General features: G+C 42.5%; 1 protein-coding gene across 1 annotated transcript in view; it reads left to right on the top strand.

Moving 5' to 3' along the window:
• Nucleotides 1-4,850: 4,850 nt before the first annotated feature.
• Nucleotides 4,851-20,305, top strand: part of TACC2 (transforming acidic coiled-coil containing protein 2) — a 180,913-nt gene continuing 165,458 nt past the window's right edge. The window contains exon 1 of the mRNA XM_073685361.1: nt 4,851-5,124. The gene's annotated coding sequence lies outside the window, so the exon portion shown is untranslated. The remainder of the gene's footprint in view (nt 5,125-20,305) is intronic.

Here is a 20,305-nt window from a genome sequence, read left to right as displayed (position 1 = left end):
ACTAGAAGGCCCGGTTCTGGGTACCCCACGGCCCAGGGGGCGAGTCACTACAAACTCAATGCTCTGCCAATGTATTGGGTAGACTATTCCTGAACAATTCACCTCCCCCCACTGTTACATTTGTAATTTTGGTTAATATGGTTTCACATATGTCTTGCATTGGTGACCTGTGTTCATGCTTCTGTGGTGGAAGCAAAGCTGAACTTTGAGATCCTGAAAAACGCACCAAAACCTGCATTTTCTACGCTGTTCCTTTTGTGCCAAGACAGCAGGTTTTGCTGCAGAAAAAAATGCACCAAAAACGCACTGTGTGAACATAGCCGTAGTATGTCTTTGGAGTTACCATCTGAATGTGTTAAAAATGCTGCAAAAATGCTGAAGGAACTGTCAAAGCACATTATGGCTTAAAATACTCTCAGAAAAAAAAAATCCAGCGTGTGTATTTTATTGCAGAAAACACTACGTATTTTACTCTCCAAGTGTACTGCGTGAAAAATGCTGCAAAAATGCTACGTGGGAACATACCCTTACCCTTTGCATGGGAATTTTATAGTTGTATAGGCACCAAAACTTCAGACTGCTGCTTCCCTACATGTACAATGACTTCTGGCCACCAACACAGCCATGCTTGGTCCATTTCTAGCCAACATCTGCCTCCCGCTCCAGTGTGGAGGTGCTCCTCAAGCTCCATGACAGTTCCTCCACCATGCTATCGATTTTTGTCATGATAATCTTGTAGGTAATGCCACTGTCTCTGGAGAAATAATACACAGCCCTGGTACTGCTGGAACTGGAGAAAACCCACATTTTCCTTTATTCTCTCATTTATCTGCAGGACTTAGAGTTCTCTGAGACACATGGTACAAACGTGGACATTACCACGTTTGTGCTTAATGATGCAACTCACACTTTCTAATTCTCTTCCAGAAAACCTGTTTAATATTTGTTATAAAGCTTTTATAAGCCGATCCATGAAGACGTACTGCACTTTCATGCTCGCCTGAAATACACACCACACCTTATAGACGCAGACAGGGTTTGCTCTTTTACTATAAAACTAAAGAGCTCTTTGTCATTAGAAACTTTGCTCGTTAATTCCCTACATAGGGTTGATAAAATATCACAATGTTATATTGCTTTTATACTAGACTCTAAATATGCAAATTGCTTCTCCAGAGAGGACGAGGACTAGAACTCTAGCGCCGCCTATAGGAAGTAGCAATCCTAAAAGTCAATATCGCCCCTTGTCACATGACTTAGGATAAAAGCCAAAATCTCAATTTGTAGACACAGTGTTTCGGGGTACTACTCCTCATCAGTACAAAGTATGAGATCTGATTTGGCTGGGATCTAAGGGGTAACAATTCTCCTTGTGGAGTGTGACGAGGCAAGCCTGGCATGTCAGAGTGAGGAGACTTATAAGCTGTGCAATTCTCCTCTGGGAAATTAAATATGCAAATTGTCTCTTCAGAGAGGAAGAGGATTATACATTTGCATATTTAATTTCACAGAGGAGCATGCATGGCTTATAAGTCTCCTCACTCTGACAAGCCAGGCTTGGCTTGTCACTCTTTACAAGGAGAAACGTTACCCCTTAGATACTAAACTCTAAAAACACACAGGAAAAGTGAGTCTAGAATGATTTCACTCATTGTCGTTTTTTCCAGGAGACTTCATTGCTTGTTACACTTTGGCTAGGTTCACATGTTCTGTATTTGAAACTTGTTTTTTTTATGCAACTTAAAAGCTGCTTTATAGCCACAATGTGCACAAAAAAAGATAGAAAAAAAGTGCAAGGCATAAAGATACAAATAAAAATATAATTTTATTTCAACATCAATTAAAATTGAATAAGCTAAAAAGCATATGCATGACACAAGACATTCATGGCTGGTAAATACCATAATAACATAATGGATCCACAATATATACAATCAACTACAATAGAAAGAGGGTACAATCATATGTTACAGATGGATACCAATGTAATAAAGGTGTTGAGGTACAATAGATGTACATAGTAATTAAAAAAAGATCAATTACCACAGGATAATTTAGTATATTTCCATAAGTATGGAGTGTAGAAAAATGCACAGTGGCAATAAGGGAAAAGTAACAAATCTCACCAGACCATGAAGAACCGCACCCAACATTTGAATGAAATGAAATGCTATAGAGGACCCCACTGCTGACACCGAGACATAAAAAGCTAGACTGCAGTTTGACAAAATGTATGTGAGTAAGTCAAAATCCTTCTGAGAAAACATCTTGTGGACAGATGAGACCAACTTGGAGCTTTTTGGTAAAGCACATCATTCTACTGTTTGCCGAAAACGGAATGAGGCCTACGAAGAAAAGATCACAGTACCTACAGTCAAATATGGTGGAGGTTCAAAGATGTTTTGGGTTTGTTTTGCTGCCTCTGGTATTGGGTGCCTTGACTGTGTACAAAAAGTACTACTTGTATGTCTCATATCAGATGCCTTGTTGTGGTAAAATCAGCAAGTCACTGGCAGCAGAAGTTTGAGTGACTTGCCAGTGCAGAAGCTATGTGAAGCCAATGCCCATAGAAGGGCAGAACACTAAAGAGGAGCGACAGCAGCCGGAAAGCGCAGGGACAGAGTGACGACGAGGGAGGAGAAAGATAGGATAATGAAGCTAGGAGGCAGCGTTATCTTCTGGACTGCTTATGCCCCATAGCCTGGAAGAGGTCATTTACATAAAGCGATAAAAGCTGATTTTTCCACAACAAGGCTTCTGATATGAGGCATACAGGGATGACTTTTTTCAGCAGTCTATAACCTGTATGCCCATATTAATAGGTCAGATCGCTCAAATATGGTGACAGATTCCCTTCTCCTTTTTTCCCTGCATTCCCTTTAAACACACATGCTGGGGATACTATGAAGTAGCATAATACAGGTCTGCAGAGCTCAAGGATGTGAAAGGTCCGCTTAAAAGTTTTTTTTTGCTAGATATTCAATGAGCTATCTCAGTCTCTAGCTGAATGTAATATTAGGCAGGCAAACTTTCAAAAAGGAATATACAGCCATTCAGTCATGGATTTTCAAAGTATACCACCCTCGTCAAGTATCTCATCATAAGTCCTGGAGAAAAATTAGGAGCCGGACCCCACTTTACCCTTTGTTAGGCTCACTAAGTGAGATGGATTTTCTAAGCCCCAGCAGGGGTGGGCACAAGGACCCCAGGCATTGAAGTAGCAAGCTGGAAGGCACATGGGCAGTGAGGACCTTAAATAGGTCTTGTTAGATGACATCATTGATCCACTTTGGGCAACTTGCAAAAATCGATTGGGAGCACAGCAGAGGGCAGCGGACCCAGGGGAAGGAAGCGGAGCCGTGGATACCCGAGACAGGTTTGTAACACCCTTACCAACTTCAGCAACAATTAGGGATCTAAAAAAAAAATGTGATGATGGTTTAGGTCTCTGTCCACTTCTCATCTTTTGCTGAGTCTGTGAGCATTCTCACTTTCCTCATCCGCTGTGATTACTAACTAGCTGGGTAGAGTTGGTCCACATAACAGCTGCTACCCTGGTAGTTAAAAGTCAACACATTTTTTATTTTTTTAAATCATTTTGTCCAGCATGGGAAATTATGAAACTTTGCAAGTCACTGTATCAGAGGATCTGCTTTCATTCCTGTATTGCATATAAAAGGCATCTAAACCCAGCATTTTGCTAGTTTTTTACTTGTCTTTAGCTGCATTGATATCAGAAAGTACTGATGTGGAGTACAGCTGATGGCAGTGATGGGTCAGCTCAGCACTTGTCTCCTCCTCTGAGTTTTCTGCTTATCAGAACAATCTCCCGCAGCAATTTACCGTATCCCCAGAGTTAAGCCCTCGTCTCACATAGCGAGATCGCTAGTGAGATCGCTGCTGAGTCACGGTTTTGGTGACGCAACAGCGACCTCACCAGCAATGTCGCTATGTGTGACACTTTGCAACGATCAGGCCCCTGCTGTGAGGTCGCTGATCGCTGCAGAATGTCCTGGACCATTTTTTGGTCTTTGCCCTCCTGCTGGTCAGCACACATCGCTGTGTGTGACCAGCGGGACCAGCGATCAGGCTGGTAACCATGATAAACATCGGGTTACTAGGGGCACACGCGCACTTAGTAACCCGCTGTTTATCATGGTTACCACTCTGCTAGGGTGAGCGGTAACCTCCCGCTCACCGTAGCAGGCTCGTAACCAGGAGCAGGACATCGTGGAAAGATTCTTTCCACGATGTCGCTGATCGCTGGTGAGCCTGCCTGTTTGACAGCTCACCAGCGATCACATAGCGACGCAGCAACGATCCCTGACAGGTCGTATCGTTGTCGGGATCGCTTTAGCGTCGCTAAGTGTGACGGGGCCTTTAGTGAGACTCTGGTGCTGACCCTGTCACTGCCATCATCTGTACTCCAAATCAGTACGTTCTGATATCAATGCAGATAAAAAGACTGGTGAAAAGCAGGGGTTTGGAATTCACTTACATGTAAAAAAAAATTTACAAGACAGAACTCAAACCACCTAATAAAGTGATTTGCAAAGTTTGATAACTTTCCATGTTGGATAAAATTATTTAAAAAAATAAAAATTTAGTTACCCTATAAAGTCTTATTTCTATATTTACCTGAATTAATATAATAGGGTCAGAATTTCACATTTGTTTTTTTCTCGCCTATATTCTCCATTTCCTACTTGTTACTTTTCCTGTTCCTCCCAATGTTTTCAGTGACTTTTTACCTTTGGGCCGGTTCTGTCCCTGCCCCCCAATGGTAGAGCGTGAGCGATGCAGGCCCGTAATATAGCTCTGGGATCAGATTCCTCACACTTCACCAGAGGTTCAAATCCCATTTATAGAAGCTACATGTGACCTGCTCAGGAGAGAGGATCAGCATTCACTGGCAGCAGGGACAGGAGAGGCAGAGGAGGGCTACATAGGAGCTGAAGTAAGTGGAGCGCAGCCTGGATTATCATACAAGCAGCCCAAGAGGCAGATCAGAGACCCCGGCCCCATCTCATACACTCTGGACAGACTTTGAGACAAGGGGCAGAGATTATCAGGTGACTCAGAGTGCACAGAGGACGTCTCCGCTCCCAGGGATATGTGAGAAGGGTAAGAGACGATGACTTGTACATATAATCGCTCTGGATCCGAGTCTTTTAAAGGAGTACTGACGCATAACATGTCACGTAACAGTAAAATTATTATTATTTTTAAATAATAAGTAACTTTATGAAAATCAGATTGTATTTTCAAGGCTTGTAACGTAGGGTAACAGCATACACGGGAACGTTGGAAAGCTTATATTCATATTATTGTTTAGTAAAAGTATTTTCTAACTTATCTAAAGTTGGCCAATGGCTAGTATAAGATGGGTATATTACAGATGCCAATCCCTGCCCAACCTGGTGACCTGAACTGACAGCTTTCTAGATCCCAAAGGCTATGTTCACACACGTTGTGTTTCTTTCTGCTGCAAATCTGCTGCTAACTTTTCTCTGTCAGGAAAACACCTGCGTTAAAAACGCAGGTTTTTGGTGCGTTTTTTTGTTGTGTTTTTGCTGCGTTTTTTTGACCACCCATTACTTCCTATGGGTGAAAAACAGTGCAAAAACGCAGGTGCGTTTTCTGCTGCAAAAACGCTGAAAGAAGTGACATGCTCTATTTTCCAAAAACACAACCAAGTCACAAAATACGCAGCAAAAAAAATAAAAAACAAGATGTGTGAACAGAGAATTCTGGTTTCTCATAGACTTTGCTGGTACTACAAAACGCAGCTGAAAATTTTTCATAAAAATCTGCAGCAAAATACGCTGCAAAACCCAACGTATGTGAACATTGCCGAGTCAGGCTGGGATTTGCGTCCATAATACAGGCACACAAATGCGCCAGTAATAAACTTGTCCGAAACTTGCCAAGGTCTCATCGTCATCAGGGAAAGATCCTTTAAATCAACCTAGATTAGCAACATCTCTTTGGGGCAATCACAAGTACTTATGATTATAAGGAGCAGTGGTCAGCAGACCCTTACACAGCCTGATGAGGTGTCAGATTGGGCATGGAAATGAGCCAATTTTGGTACTTAAAAACATGGGGAACCCAAGTCACCTCCGGTGGTTGTCCCTGGCACAAGGAACTAACAGCATTGGTCCTTCTGAATGTAAAGAGAAGAGGCACAGATAGGTGAAAACTTGTGGATCGTTCGGTGTCATTGTAGTCCGACCTTCACTGATCTTGAAATTGTCACCTATCCTTTGAAAGGAATCTGTCAGTGGGATGAACCCTCCTAAGCCGTCTATATGGACATGTAGGTCACAGAAAGCTGAATAAAATGATACCTTGATATCTGTGATCCGATGTCTTATTCCAGAGAAATCCACCTTTTTACTATATCTAAATGAGCTGTTAAGATCTATGGGCCGGACCTAGATTTTCCGGAGAATCTGCCTCCAGAGGGTACAGTAAATGAAAGGAGGAGGTACCAGTGTGAGACATGTAATGACTGACAGTCTGCTCTCCTGATCTACATGTCTCACGCTGGTAACTCCCCTTTAATTTACAATAATCTCTGGAGGCAGATTCTCACGGAGATCTATGTCCCACCCATAGTCCTGAACTGCTCATTTACATACTTAGAACAACGTGGATTTCTCTGGAATAAGATATCTGATCACAAATATCAAGGTATCATTTTGTTCAGCTTCCTATGACCTGCACACCCACATAGACGGTTTAAAAGGGTTGATCCTACTGACAGATTCCCTTTAAGGATGGCAATAAGCCTTTAATTAAATACTATTTTAGACCCTATATAAAGGGTATATCTGGGACTTTGTTAAAAACTAAAAATGTCCCTAAGTACTAGCCGGCATGTAGGTAGCAACTATCTGCCTGTTAGAGTTTAGGCATATTTTTAGTCCCGGATATCCCTTCAATGATATGTCCTGAGTACAGCGTTTATGGTGTAGAGAAAAGTGGACATGCTCATGTTCTGTATATACATATAGGTGTGACCCTTTTCTCTCCATCTAAAAACTTTATTTTGTTAAATGGGCCACAGATCAGTCATTGGGGTTTTCAGACTGGCCCAACAGAGAACCAACGACCAACAGTTCCTCTAGTGGTCCCAGTTTATGAAACAGGTCAAGGAGAAGACAACCTCAATTGAGTCCAATATGGAGTCCATCACTTGCTCTCGGAACAATTATTACAAGGGTCGTTCATAAATAATGTATTCTAATATATGGATGATATGATCTGTGTGCAGCATGATAACAGTGTTGGATGCAAATTTAAGTAGGTGAGCACATGGATGGCAGATGGGCCCTTGGATTTATTTATTAAGTGGACCTAAGGGGCCCCAGTCATGCACAGATCAGGGCAATTGAATTCGCTACTGCTCTCCACTCTATGACCTGAGTCACTTCTACTTGTAAAAAGAGCAATTTGGATAATAGGTGTATAATACAGAACTGCTCATAATGAAAACTAGTTAACGGTTGTCTGTACCTGGATACATTGTGATTCATAGTAAGACTTGGGTATTTGTTTAAAGCTTTTGCCAGCTTTAGTAGACATGTCAGCTGTAAGCAAGGACAAACACAGCCACCACAGTGACATGTAGATTCCCAGGCCGGGAGGAAATGTTCTCTAACCAAAAAAAGATTCAAAAAAGTATTTAAATGCTTTACCTATCTATTTATATGTATAATCTGCCTAAATGAAACATCAATAACATGGACTGTGCGATTAAATAAAAGTGAGCTGCCATACCAGAAACAGTCTATGGATGATGATGATGGTGGTGTTGTTCCGGGACCACTTATCCCTATACTGCACTATAGAGCTGACAATGACCAACCATCTGTGTTTCATAGTAAAAATGGAAGATCTTCCCAGTGCAGGAGGCAGACCTCTGTCCAGGAGAATATGTGGCCACCTTAGGAGTCTCCGTCAGGTCTGTATTATCAGCTGCCAAATGTGGGAGATATTCTATAGTAGAAGTAATGCTCACTAATATCTAATGGAATATTACACTAATTTTTTTGAATTTGTGCTTTTCATCTTCACACCCCTATACAGGGATCTGGCATTATCTGCCAGGTCTCCTTGGTTGCATCCATGGAATAGCTCCCGACTAGTGACGCAGGGTGAGGGAAAAACATATAGGACAAGGGCAAAGTCAGGTCAGTACACAACGTCAAGAGAAGGTGGATCTAATCCCAGGAAGAACTTCATTTTAACAGGGATGAAAGTGCCCAATTCTGGCGATCAGTGGGGTTCCTAGCTGTCCACCTCCACTAATCTAGAATGGATTAGCGAACCCCATTAATATCTAGAATGAATAACCTATAGCAACCGGGGAACCCACCAGGATAGTAAATATATAACTGGCAATAGCTAAGGAACACAAGATTTAAATAGAGTTCCTACAGTGCCCATTGGCCACCAAACCCAACATTGTGGTTGACCAATCAGTAGGACCATCACTGACATTGACAGCCTTGTCAATCAGCCTGGCTGGCATTAAAAGAGGTACCAACCCCAGTGGTATCACCATAAATGAGGAAGAGAGCTGCTGTGTCTGACATAATGAGCGGCACAGGAGTAAGGATGGGTACGTTTGTCCCAGTAATAAAGTAAGGAATGACTTTATAATTTTCCTGTCTATACTTTTAAATATTCTGCTTGCTTGATAAAATGTATCTATCAAAAAATAATATATTTATTATTTATTTATTTTGCTTTGCTTATATAGTGCCTACATATTCCCCAGCCCTTTACAAGCATTGTCATCACTGTCCCCATTGAGTCTCACAATCTAAATTCCCTACAATAAAGATGGGCTGGAAAGACAATAGCGCAATGGGGTCTTATCCAGATGAAAAGATATCAAATGAATGGGAGAATTGCTCACCTGGCAGGGTTGTGTGACCACAACCGCATAATACACTTAAGGCAGGTTACTCCACAAGGATTCCAGGATGGACGATAGTGAAGAAAAGTGGGTTAAATCCTGCGCTGCCTGGACAGAGGAGACCGTTGATATAATGCGTTTTTTTTGTCAACACGTTTTGAAGTTACACACTTCTTCAGAACCAATTATGGTGTGTCCTAAAGAAGTCTGTAACTTCGAAATGCGTTGATAAATAAACTTCATTTTATTCTACCCGGGTCTCTGACTCCATCCATCAATGGTCTCCTCTGTCCAGGCAGCGCAGGATTTAATCCATTGTTCTCCACTTTCGTTCAGTCTAAATTCCCTATCATTAAGTGTTTGTAGTGTGGGAGGGAACTGGAGGAAACCCACACAAACATGGGGAGAACATACAAACTCCTTGTCCATGGGGGTAATCCAGGACCCAATATACATGTCTGTAGGATTATGGCAGAACTTGTAACTTGATGATTTGTAGCCTGTAAATAGATCACTGCCTGTGGAGATCTGCTCTTCACGTACAGCGTTATGTAAGCCCGGTGTCAGCTCATATTTCAATGACAATCAGCTCCATTGAACAGTATACAACAATATGCAGGCAAAGGCAAGTGAAGAGTGGAGCATACACCTGCGCTGTAGAGCAGAAGACCTCCGGATGCCCTACAGGCTGGGCGCTCCCGGTATGGACACCGCAGACTAAGAGTAAATAAGCAGCTAGTAACTGGAACACTAGCTAATTATGTCAGGAAAATGATATTCCTAGCTGTTCCTCAATGTAATGTATAAGCCATTAAAACAATGACATATTATACTTAGTGTAGGTAATTTGGCAGTGAAATAGGAGTTTTTCCAATAATGCACATTGTGAAAGGTACATAGATGTGCAGGGACAGGAACAGACAACCCAGCAGCTATGGCAGCTGGCAAGGAGAGATGTGAATGGTATGCAGCCGGCTGAGAGGCATCATCCCAATCAACAAATAGCAAAACCAAAAGAAATGAAGTGGAGTATAAGCTGGTATGCATGCAACATGTAGGAGCATGTTCACACCGGTCACTAAACAGACAAAACTTAAGATAAAAACAAAATGAACATATACAGTGGGTACGGAAAGTATTCAGACCCCTTTCAATTTTTCACTCTTTGTTTCATTGCAGCCATTTGGAAAATTCTAAAAAGTTCATTTTTTTTCTCATTAATGTACACTCTGCACCCCATCTTGACTGAAAAAAACATAAATGTAGAAATTTTTGCAAATTAATTAAAAAAGAAAACTGAAATATCACATGGTCATAAGTATTCAGACCCTTTGCTCAGACACTCATATTTAAGTCACATGCTGTCCATTTCCTTGTGATCCTCCTTGAGATGGTTCTACTCCTTCATTGGAGTCCAGCTGTGTTTAATTAAACTGATAGGTCTTGATTTGGAAAGGCACACACCTGTCTATATAAGACCTCACAGCTCACAGTGCATGTAAGACCAAATGAGAATCATGAGCTCAAAGGAACTGCCCAAGGAGCTCAGAGACAGAATTGTGGCAAGACACAGATCTGGCCAAGGTTACAAAAGAATTTCTGCAGTACTCAAGTTCCTAAGAGCACAGTGGCCTCCATAATCCTTAAATGGAAGAAGTTTGGGACCACCAGAAGTCTTCCTAGACCTGGCCGTCCAGCCAAACTGAGCAATCGTGGGAGAAGAGCCTTTGTGAGAGAGGTAAAGAAGAACCCCAAGATCACTGTGGCTGAGCTCCAGAGATGCAGTAGGGAGATGGGAGAAAGTTCCACAAAGTCAACTATCACTGCAGCCCTCCTCCAGTCGGGCCTTTATGGCACAGTGGCCCGACGGAAGCCTCTCCTCAGTGCAAGACATATGAAAGCCCGTATAGAGTTTGCTAAAAAAACACATGAAGGACTCCCAGACTATGAGAAATAAGATTCTCTGGTCTGATGAGACGAAGATAGAACTTTTTGGTGATAATTCTAAGTGGTATGTGTGGAGAAAACCAGGCACTGCTCATCACCTGCCCAATCCAATCCCAACAGTGAAACATGGTGGTGGCAGCATCATGCTATACCCCCATGTTTTTCAGCTGCAGGGATAGAATGACTGGTTGCAATTGAAGGAAACATGAATGCGGCCAAGTACAGAGATATCCTGGATGAAAACCTCTTCCAGAGTGCTCTGGACCTCAGACTTGGCTGAAGGTTCACCTTCCAACAAGACAATGACCCTAAGCACACAGCTAAAATAACAAAGGAGTGGCTTCAGAACAACTCTGTGACCATTCTTGACTGGCCCAGCCAGAGCCCTGACCTAAACCCAATTGAGCATCTCTGGAGAGACCTGAAAATGGCCGTCCACCAACGTTCACCATCCAACCTGACGGAACTGGAGAGGATCTGCAAGGAAGAATGGCAGAGGATCCCCAAATCCAGGTGTGAAAAACTAGTAGCATCATTCCCAAGAAGACTCATGGCTGTACTAGCTCAAAAGGGGGCTTCTACTCAATACTGAGCAAAGGGTCTGAATATTTATGACCATGTGATATTTCAGTTTTTCTTTTTTAAAAAATTTGCCAAAATGTCTACATTTCTGTTTTTTTCAGTCAAGATGGGGTGCAGAGTGTACTTTAATGAGAAAAAAATGACATTTTTAGAATTTACCAAATGGCTGCAATAAAACAAAGAGTGAAAAATATAAAGGGGTCTGAATACTTTCCTACCCACTATATCTTGCTATAAATAAGTAAAAAGCAGTAGTGCATATAAATAACATAGTAAACACTGTCTTTTATTTAAAAAAAAAAAAAAGTGTAAAAGCCATCTCACCAGCGCCCAGGTGTACCCAGTCGGGTCGGTCCCATCCTTTAGTATTAAATATTATAGGAGTCGTACAGGCATGCACACTCAGAGTCACTGCGGGTGCGCTCTCATCCCTCTCTCCTGTCTGCTGCTCCACTTGCTGCAGTAGTTGCTGTGTGAACCTGTGTGCAGCGATAGGGCACTGATCGAGGAGACGGAACGGTGCACCGAGCCCTTGGCCGCACCAAATAGCCTTCATTTGCATATACAACAAAACCGTTTTGCTTCTGTAGAATTAATGGGAAATCTGTACAACAGGCATGCGTTCTACAGGGGCGAAGTCTCCATTGAGACACTATAAGGGCTTTAATTCAAGTTTTTGGGGGGTGACTGACTCACTTTAAAAGTTGATTTTGCTTGTAAATGGAGAAGACATAACCATTACTTATGAAAGCCAGTGACAGAGACTATATTTCTCAATAGTATAGAGCTGCTGTACAGGCTCAGTCAGATGCCATAGGTGTGGAGGTATCTTACCCTAGAGAAATGTCGCCACCAGGGAGGGAAGTAAGATAAAGAAAGACATTGGCCCAGATTCATCAAGATTGGCTAATTTGCGCCTCAATGAATCAGGAGCGTCTGAGAAGTGGTATGCTTCTCGTCACAAATCTTACTCCTCGAGGGACTCAATTAAGACTTCTGGCATAAGGAACACCACCGCCCACCATGAATGAGCTGTGACGTTATGCACCCATCCCACGAGGAGAAACTCGTGTGAAAACACCAAAACTTGCACAATTGCAACTTTTCAAAGCTTTTTACACCAGAAATCTGGCATAAAAGCTTTGATGAATTCAGGACCCAAAGTTGCATTTACGTTTCCCGATTATCAAAAACCAAGATAAAAATAAAATGAGCATATACCCTGTAGTAAGTCAGCAAGTAAATAGTAATAGTACATGTAGATAACATAGGGTACTTATTTAACACTATTGTGGTCAAAAAATCATAAAAGCCATCCCACCACGACAAGGTGTACCCAATCAGGACAGTCCTATCTCTAGTATTAAACCTCAAATTATGTCAGCAGATGGGGCCAGTAGCGGACACAGACAGAAGAGGGTCCCTGTGCAGGAACAGTATATGGGCCTTTTGCAGTCCCATAGCTCATCATAAAGCACAATTTCACCTCTTTGGAGGTGGTAGTGGCTCCTTTATCTCTTGGGCCCCTGTGCGGCAGGTTGTTCCAATGATATGTCTGCCCATGGATGGGGCAGAGCAGGACCCAGACCTGACTATTCAGGACCCTGCACAGCTAAGCATTTCATCTATATAGCTTCCAACTGGTAGGTGTCTGAACAGTCGGTCTTAGGTCCTGCTCTGCCCGATCTATACTTATGTACTTACTACAGGGTATATGCTCATTTTGTTTTTATCTTGGGTTTTGTGTGTTGGGTTGCCTCAGTGTGAAAGTGCATGTCATGGGTTTACCACGACAGAGAGGAGCCAGAAGACCGCAGCGTCTGATTACACGTAATCCTGCTTTGGTTAGAAGCACTTCTCCCTCATATTAAACAGTGCAGGTTTCTGTCAGCAGTTCAGGGGTTAATCTGTTCAGCTTGGAATCTCTGAAGCTTCCTGCTTGCAAGTTCTCAGCTGTGCAGTATCAGCCACTTCTCTCTCCTATATATACTTGTCTCTGGCAATCTGGATTGCCAGTGTTAAATCTTGTACGGCCTGGTGAGGAGCGAAGGAGTCGGTTTTAGTAGAGGTGTTTTGTAGAATTGTTCTTTGACTGTTGCTTGGTGTTTCGGCTGTGTGTATAGTCCCCATCCTCTCCTATTTAGTTTACCTACCTAATCTCTCCGGTGTTTCCCTCTATTGTCTGTGAGTGCATATTTTGTATGATTGGTATTTTCAGTTATTCTTTTACATCCCTCCTTGTTTGTCTGGTTTGTGTATTTACTATTCCTCCCCACTTCCCTGGGTGGGGGAGGGAACAGATTAGGGCTGATTCTGGAGCTCAACAAGGTACGTGGTCCCAGCATCTTCACCATCAGAAGTAACCTGGGGAGCAGGGAAAGCTAGGGAACCCCTAGCGTTAGGGACAGGGAAGGAGCCCCTGGCCCGGGTTATCAGACAACAGAATTGTGACGGAGCACCTACATAATTCACGTATTTCAATTTATGCTCCAGCTCCTTTCTTGGTTTTGCTTCACGATTATCGTGAATGAGTGTTCCTAATGTTTCTGATTGGACAGCAGAGGGTCCCTGTAAAAGTATGGTTTATGGGCGCCTTCAGCTCATAGAGCATCAACCTAATAATGTCCTGTCTCCAGGTAATTGCGATTTGTGACACATATTAGTTCGGCTCCTTACATGCACTATGGTAAATAGCTGCTTTTCGGGCCCCTGTAGAGCTGCACAGGTTGTCAGTCCCTGTATTTGGTGTTAATAAAATCCCACATCAGTGGTTATAATGCTACACGATTACGGATTGACAATTATATAAGAACAGATCTATTTGTGTGTAGTGATCTATAACCGCCAAAGCAGCAGTAATAATAATAATGACATCATCAGACTCAGGGTCTTGTGTCTGAAACCCCTCTTTGTTTTTTTAGTTTTGGCAGTTCATGTTTGGCTCCCTGTCCATGTGGTCGGATGAGGATTAGCTGTTGAGATCATGTTCCTTCTCAGTCGCTTAGCAGGACGCCGACAAATTTAGCTTAGAAAGACTCACACTTGTGATTGGTAGAACCCTAAACTATTACATGGACACCGCTCTACTATCAGATCTACAGTGCTGGACATTCACATTATTTCTGCTGCCAAGTTAGGGAAATTTTACTTTCTTGAGATACCCTAACTTTAGTCTCTGATTTTGAGTATGTGCGGATTCCACCTGAAAAAGCACTTAAGAATGTTAGAAAGAATGAACATTTGTCAAAACAACTTGCTTGATCGTATGTTCAGTCTTTTCGAACTTCCAACGTCGTGAAGCGGCTAATAGAAGTGACCCAACCATTCTTCAAATGGCTCACTAGTTTATATATACAACTAAAAGAAAGGTCTCAGCAGCAAAACCATGGGAAAACGGTCAAAACACAGAGTTTTACTGAAGTGTCTTGTGCTTCAAAAACTCAGCGGGTACACCAGTGTCTTAAAAGACGACGTGGGCACATACCCTTAAAGGGTTTATTGGTTGTACCCAATCAGTAGGATCAATGACGGTCTTCCGATGACACGGATTAACTTGAAAACTTGGTACAACTCCTTTAAAGGGAATGTGTTATCAAAAAATATCAGATTTTTTAAATCAGATTTTTATGTTAAATTGTTTCTTTTTAATCTTTAACATATATATTTATATAAAACCAAATCAGAAATCTTGCAATTTTCACACCTGCCACAAAGCCTAATGCTAGATTCGTACTCATATTCATATCTGACCGTACAGATGACCTTTCAGCAGTCTCTTTATCATTACAGGCTGGATTACAATGACAAAGGACACCTCTGTATACTGTATCACTGTGTAATACAAGAGAATGGGGTGGCATTGCTGGGCAGGATTATTACCGGCTCTTGTTGTACATTGTCAAGACGTTGATACAGCCCAATTAGTACCCACAATGGTGTGACACCTTTTACCCCATCAGGTTTATCACATTTTTTTTTTGTTCCTTCTAGTTTGATGTTTGGGAAAAAAAGAAAGTGGTAGCCAACTTTTTCCCTTTAGGGTCGCGGCCCCACTATCAGTATTCGGTCAGTATTTTTTCTCAGGAGTGGGAGCCAAAACCAGTTGAGGAACAATCAGAGAAAAGGTCTAATAGAAACAAGTCACCAATTCTACATTTATCACCCACTCCTGGTTTTGGCTCCCACTCCTGAGAAAAAATACTGACCGAATACTGACCAGATACTGATAGTGGGGCTGTGGCCTTATATTGTCTCTCCCACAGTTTCATGACCAGTAGTGATGTGCGCAAGTGTTCGTTACTTGAGTGTCCCTAGGGTGCGCGGGTACACACTGATTATCGGGGGAGCTCGAGTGAGATATTCGCGTCTCCACAGCCGCATGTTTCATAGCTGTTAGACAGCCACAAAACTTGCGGAGATTGCCTGACATACATGGGCAAGCCTGCATGTTTTATGTCTGTCTAACAGCCATGAAACATGTGCCGCAGGGACCCAAACATGTCACTCGAGCACCCACTATACTCCGTGTGTACCCGAACAACCTAGGGAAACTGGAGTAAGGCTATGTTAGTTCACACGTTCAGGATTTGAAGCAGAAATTTCCTGAGCGTTTCTGCATCTCCTTGGCAGGAAAAACGCTGCGGAAAAACAGTGCGGATTTGCCGTATTTTTGATGCGGTTTTTGAAGCGTTTTTTGAAGCATTTTTGTACATCAATGAATGCTTTTTGGAGCTAAATAAAGTTATTTGGTGGGACATTGCATAAACCCTTGGATTACCATCAGAACTGGGGTGAGTATATTGGTTAATTTAAATGATTAAAGAATGTGTCTGTTGTATTTCAAATAAAGTGTTTACTCTGTGTCTGTGTGTTTATTTAACTCTTTACTTTACTTTAATTAGGTGTGGTGATGAGAGGGTCTGATTAACACCTTGTCATCACCAAACAAAAGAGCTAGGTGTCAGCTAATTTCATTTGCCCAATCTCATTAGCATTTCCATTCATGTAATTTATTTGCAAACATGGTCCCTGGCCATTATTAACAGCTTACAGCTGTTTCTTTAGCCACTACGTCCCCCCAATCAGTGCTCAGCAGCGCTTTGGACGCAGCGTATTTTTGCTGTGTCCAAAACGCGGTGCTCTAATGCTGCACTTTTGTTGTCGGTACATGTGAATCCACTGCATATAATAACACTTCAATTAGTCAAAATCTGCTGCGGAGACTAGCGTGTCCGGTACAGAAATTGACATGTTGCCGGTGAGTTTGGGCACGTCGCCACGATCAGGAGCCGCTGCAGGTTTAACGCTGCGTGTTTATACAGCGTCAAACCCGCAGCGTCCAGATGTTACAGCATAGTGGCTGGGATCTCTAGAAATCCCATGTCCACTATGAATGCATCTGAGGCTGCAGATCGCCCGCAGACACAGACATGCGGCGCGTCTTTCAGGACCGCAGCATGTCAAATCCTCTTATGGAGTTGCTAGTCTCTGCAATAGAAATTTGACCACTAGAATGTATTCAATGCGATAAATCCGCATGGTTCAGTGAACACATGTGGATTCACCTGCGTTCAATAGAATGCAATGTTTTGGACGCAGCAAAAAATATGCGTCCAAAGCGCTGCTACTTCCGGATAGTGGGCACAGAGCCTAAAATTAAAGCGGTGGCGAGTGGGGTAATGGGGTTGGGGTTCACGTCAGCCTTGTATTGGCGGATGACGTGAAGCCTAGGTTAGTATTGGAGGGCGTCTATAAGACGCCCCATTACTAACTGCGTAGTAAGGTTATCGCTGCCTTTTCAATAAAAGACAAGGCCAGAATAAAGTATTTTAATGAAATAAAAAACACATGGTTTTTCAAAAAAATTTTTTTTATTGTACTCTGTCCGTGAATCCCTAGTCTCCTGAAAAAAACGTAAAAAAACAAATAACCATATCCCTCACCTGTCTGCCGTCATGACGCAGTCCACGATTACTGCTAACGATTGTCCCTCGGCGATCCAGGTCACTTCTACAGCAGTGACATCAGCAATCACTGATGTCACTGCTGTAGAAGACAGCAATGTATACTGACAGGAGGGTAAAATCACTCCTGTCAGTATAGATCGCTGCTGCAGGAGGTCACTGGGTGTCATCAGCTGAAGATCAGCTGATCAGCCCTGGTGAGCTCACCACCATGGGAAGAACATCGCCAGGGACCAGGACCAGGAGGGCACCCCCTCACCCCAGGTGAGTGTAGTGTTTTTTTTTTTTTAATTTTTACTTTTTTTTTTTCTTTTTTACACCGCGGGCACGCCAGCTCGGTTGAGGAGACTACTGCTCCCCCCAGCCGCACCACTCTCGCTGTTATCAGCGGGAGCAGTGGTCAGATGAGAGGAGTAGTAGTCCTCCTCTCCCGACACGGGTACCACCCGCAACGTGTTTCCGCCGCGAATTCACGCCTATCGGCTTTAATTGAAATGCAGCAAATCCACAGATATAAATATTATACCTGCGGATTTGCTGCGGTTCAATTCAAGTCAATGGGCGTGAATTCGCGGCGGAAACTCTCGAACAATGGACATGCTGCGTTTTTTTTCGCAGTGGTAATCCTGAGCGGAAATTTCCGCATCATGTGCACAGCACATCAGGATTACTATTGCTATAGCTAGCAGAGCATTTTTGATGCATTTTCGCGGCTTTTCCGCTCGGGAAAACCGCTGCGAAAACGCATCAAAAACGCTACGTGTGCACTTAACCTAACGAGCACTTGCGCTCATCACTAATGACCAGTAAAATGATTAATTAGTTTAGTCTAATTCAAACTAGATCCTTAGATTTAAGGAAATATAGTCCACTAAACAATTACATTTAATCACCTGTCCAGCAGCAGGGCAGCTATGTTATTCTACAATGCTGGCAGCCATCAATTTAAGACACTCCTTAAGATAATCCGTACCAAATTGTTCTCTTCACAGTAATATTGCATCTAAGCCATTTGTGAGTCAGACGTTACACAAGTGACAAGTTGATCCAGTATAAAAGATGTCTTCTGACAGTCAATGGTGCACGTGAGCAATGTTATGTTACATGATAACGCCCTGCCCAGGTGGAGGTACAGGCGTGTAACCCTGACGAAGCAATGCAGCAAGGACTCGGTAACATGCAGTAGTTTGGTTCGTGCCATTCTTGCATTGAGTAATGTACGGTTTTCCATAGAAGTAAGTCTAGTAAAATTCTAGAATAATTTTTAAACCTACCTGGATAATAAAGATAGGTTGGACATTTACTTTGAGTAGTCCATAGATGGGAAGAGTTGCCGTTGATACGACTAGCATTTCCATGCATTCTGATGCAGTTAATGCAAAAATATAATTCCATGTTAAAACGGAGCACATCCAAAAACCAAATACACTGAAAATGTTGACCAAAAACACTATAAAGATGGAGGAGCTAGATGCAATCTCCATAGGCAATAGCTGCCTTAGGCGACTATTCTTGCCTCTGCACGGCAGCCCTTTTGTGGTAGCAATTCACTGGATCCTGTTTTGGTAAACAGCTAAAAGGACAAAATTTGTGTCACTGTCCAAATATTTCTGGACCTAACTGTAGCTGTCAACTAAACGAGCATTCATCTGACTTTTAGAGTATAGCAGCATTCTGGATGAATCTCACCTGCGCTGCTTCCAAAACGCTGCGTTGTACATTACAAGCACAGTGGATGGATTTATAGATATCCCATGCCCACTGTGCTTCTATTTCACACTGCGTAAACTCACCCACAATGCGGGTTTACGAGGCGCAGCTTGTTCATTTCTGTAGTGGAAACGCAAGTCTCCGGTGCAGATTTTGACTCATTGAAGTGTCATTCCATACGGTGGATCCGCATGTACTGACAAAACAAGTGTGACATTAGAACACAGCGCTTTAGACTGCTGCTAGTTCCTGATTGTGTGGACGCACCACATATTTAAAGGGGCTTTCCCACCATAGACAATAATATACAATAATATGCAATCGCTGTGTTATCGGTGGAGGTCCAATCTCTGGGGCATCTACTAATCCCGAGAAGGAAGGGGAAGAGGCCCCATCAGCATGCATTGTGTCTGGTGATTTCAGTTGAAGAGGTGTTTAGCGCAAAAAAACTTTTTTTAACACTATTTTCGCTCAGCTCCAACAAAGTGGGCTGAGCTTGTGATAGAGCGCGATGACCCCTGACCATCAAATTCACAATGCGCAGCGGCATTTGCTACACTACAAATCTTACTCCAGTTGGGACTGTAGTAAGATTTGTGGTGACGTACACACAGAGGTGCAAGATTGGTGAGAAAATCACCGATCTTGATGAATCGGGGCCTGAGTGTTTTTATATTTTGTTCTGTGCTAGGATTGTTGAGGAGTGGACAACCCCTTCGAGTGAATGATTATTCATTTGCATGTTTGTTACACTTAGATGTTTCAGATCACAAAACAAATGTAAATATTAGATAAAGATAACACAAGTAAATACAAAACGCAGTTTTTAAATGAAGGCCTTTATTATTCAGGGAAAAAGAAATCCAAACCTACAGGGCCCTGTGTGAAAAAGTGATTGCCTCTCTTAAAACATAAATTAACTGGTTTATCACATCTTTGGGAAGCTGAGTTTAATTTCCCTAGTCACACACAGGCCCGATTGCTGCCACACCTGTTCTCAATCAAGAAATCACCTAAATAGGACCTGCCTGACAAAGTGAAGTAGACCAAAAGATTCTCAAAAGCCAGACATCATGCTGTGATCTAAACAAATTCAGGAACAAATGAGAAACAAAGTAATTGAGATCTATCAGTCTGGAAAGGATTATAAAGCCATTTCTAAAGCTTTGGGAAT

Source organism: Phyllobates terribilis, unplaced genomic scaffold (assembly GCF_046119375.1).
Source record: "Phyllobates terribilis strain yellow unplaced genomic scaffold, ASM4611937v1 Scaffold_5__5_contigs__length_657084704, whole genome shotgun sequence".
Classification (NCBI taxonomy): Eukaryota; Metazoa; Chordata; class Amphibia; order Anura; family Dendrobatidae; genus Phyllobates; species Phyllobates terribilis.
This window is presented reverse-complemented; position numbering and strand designations above follow the sequence as displayed.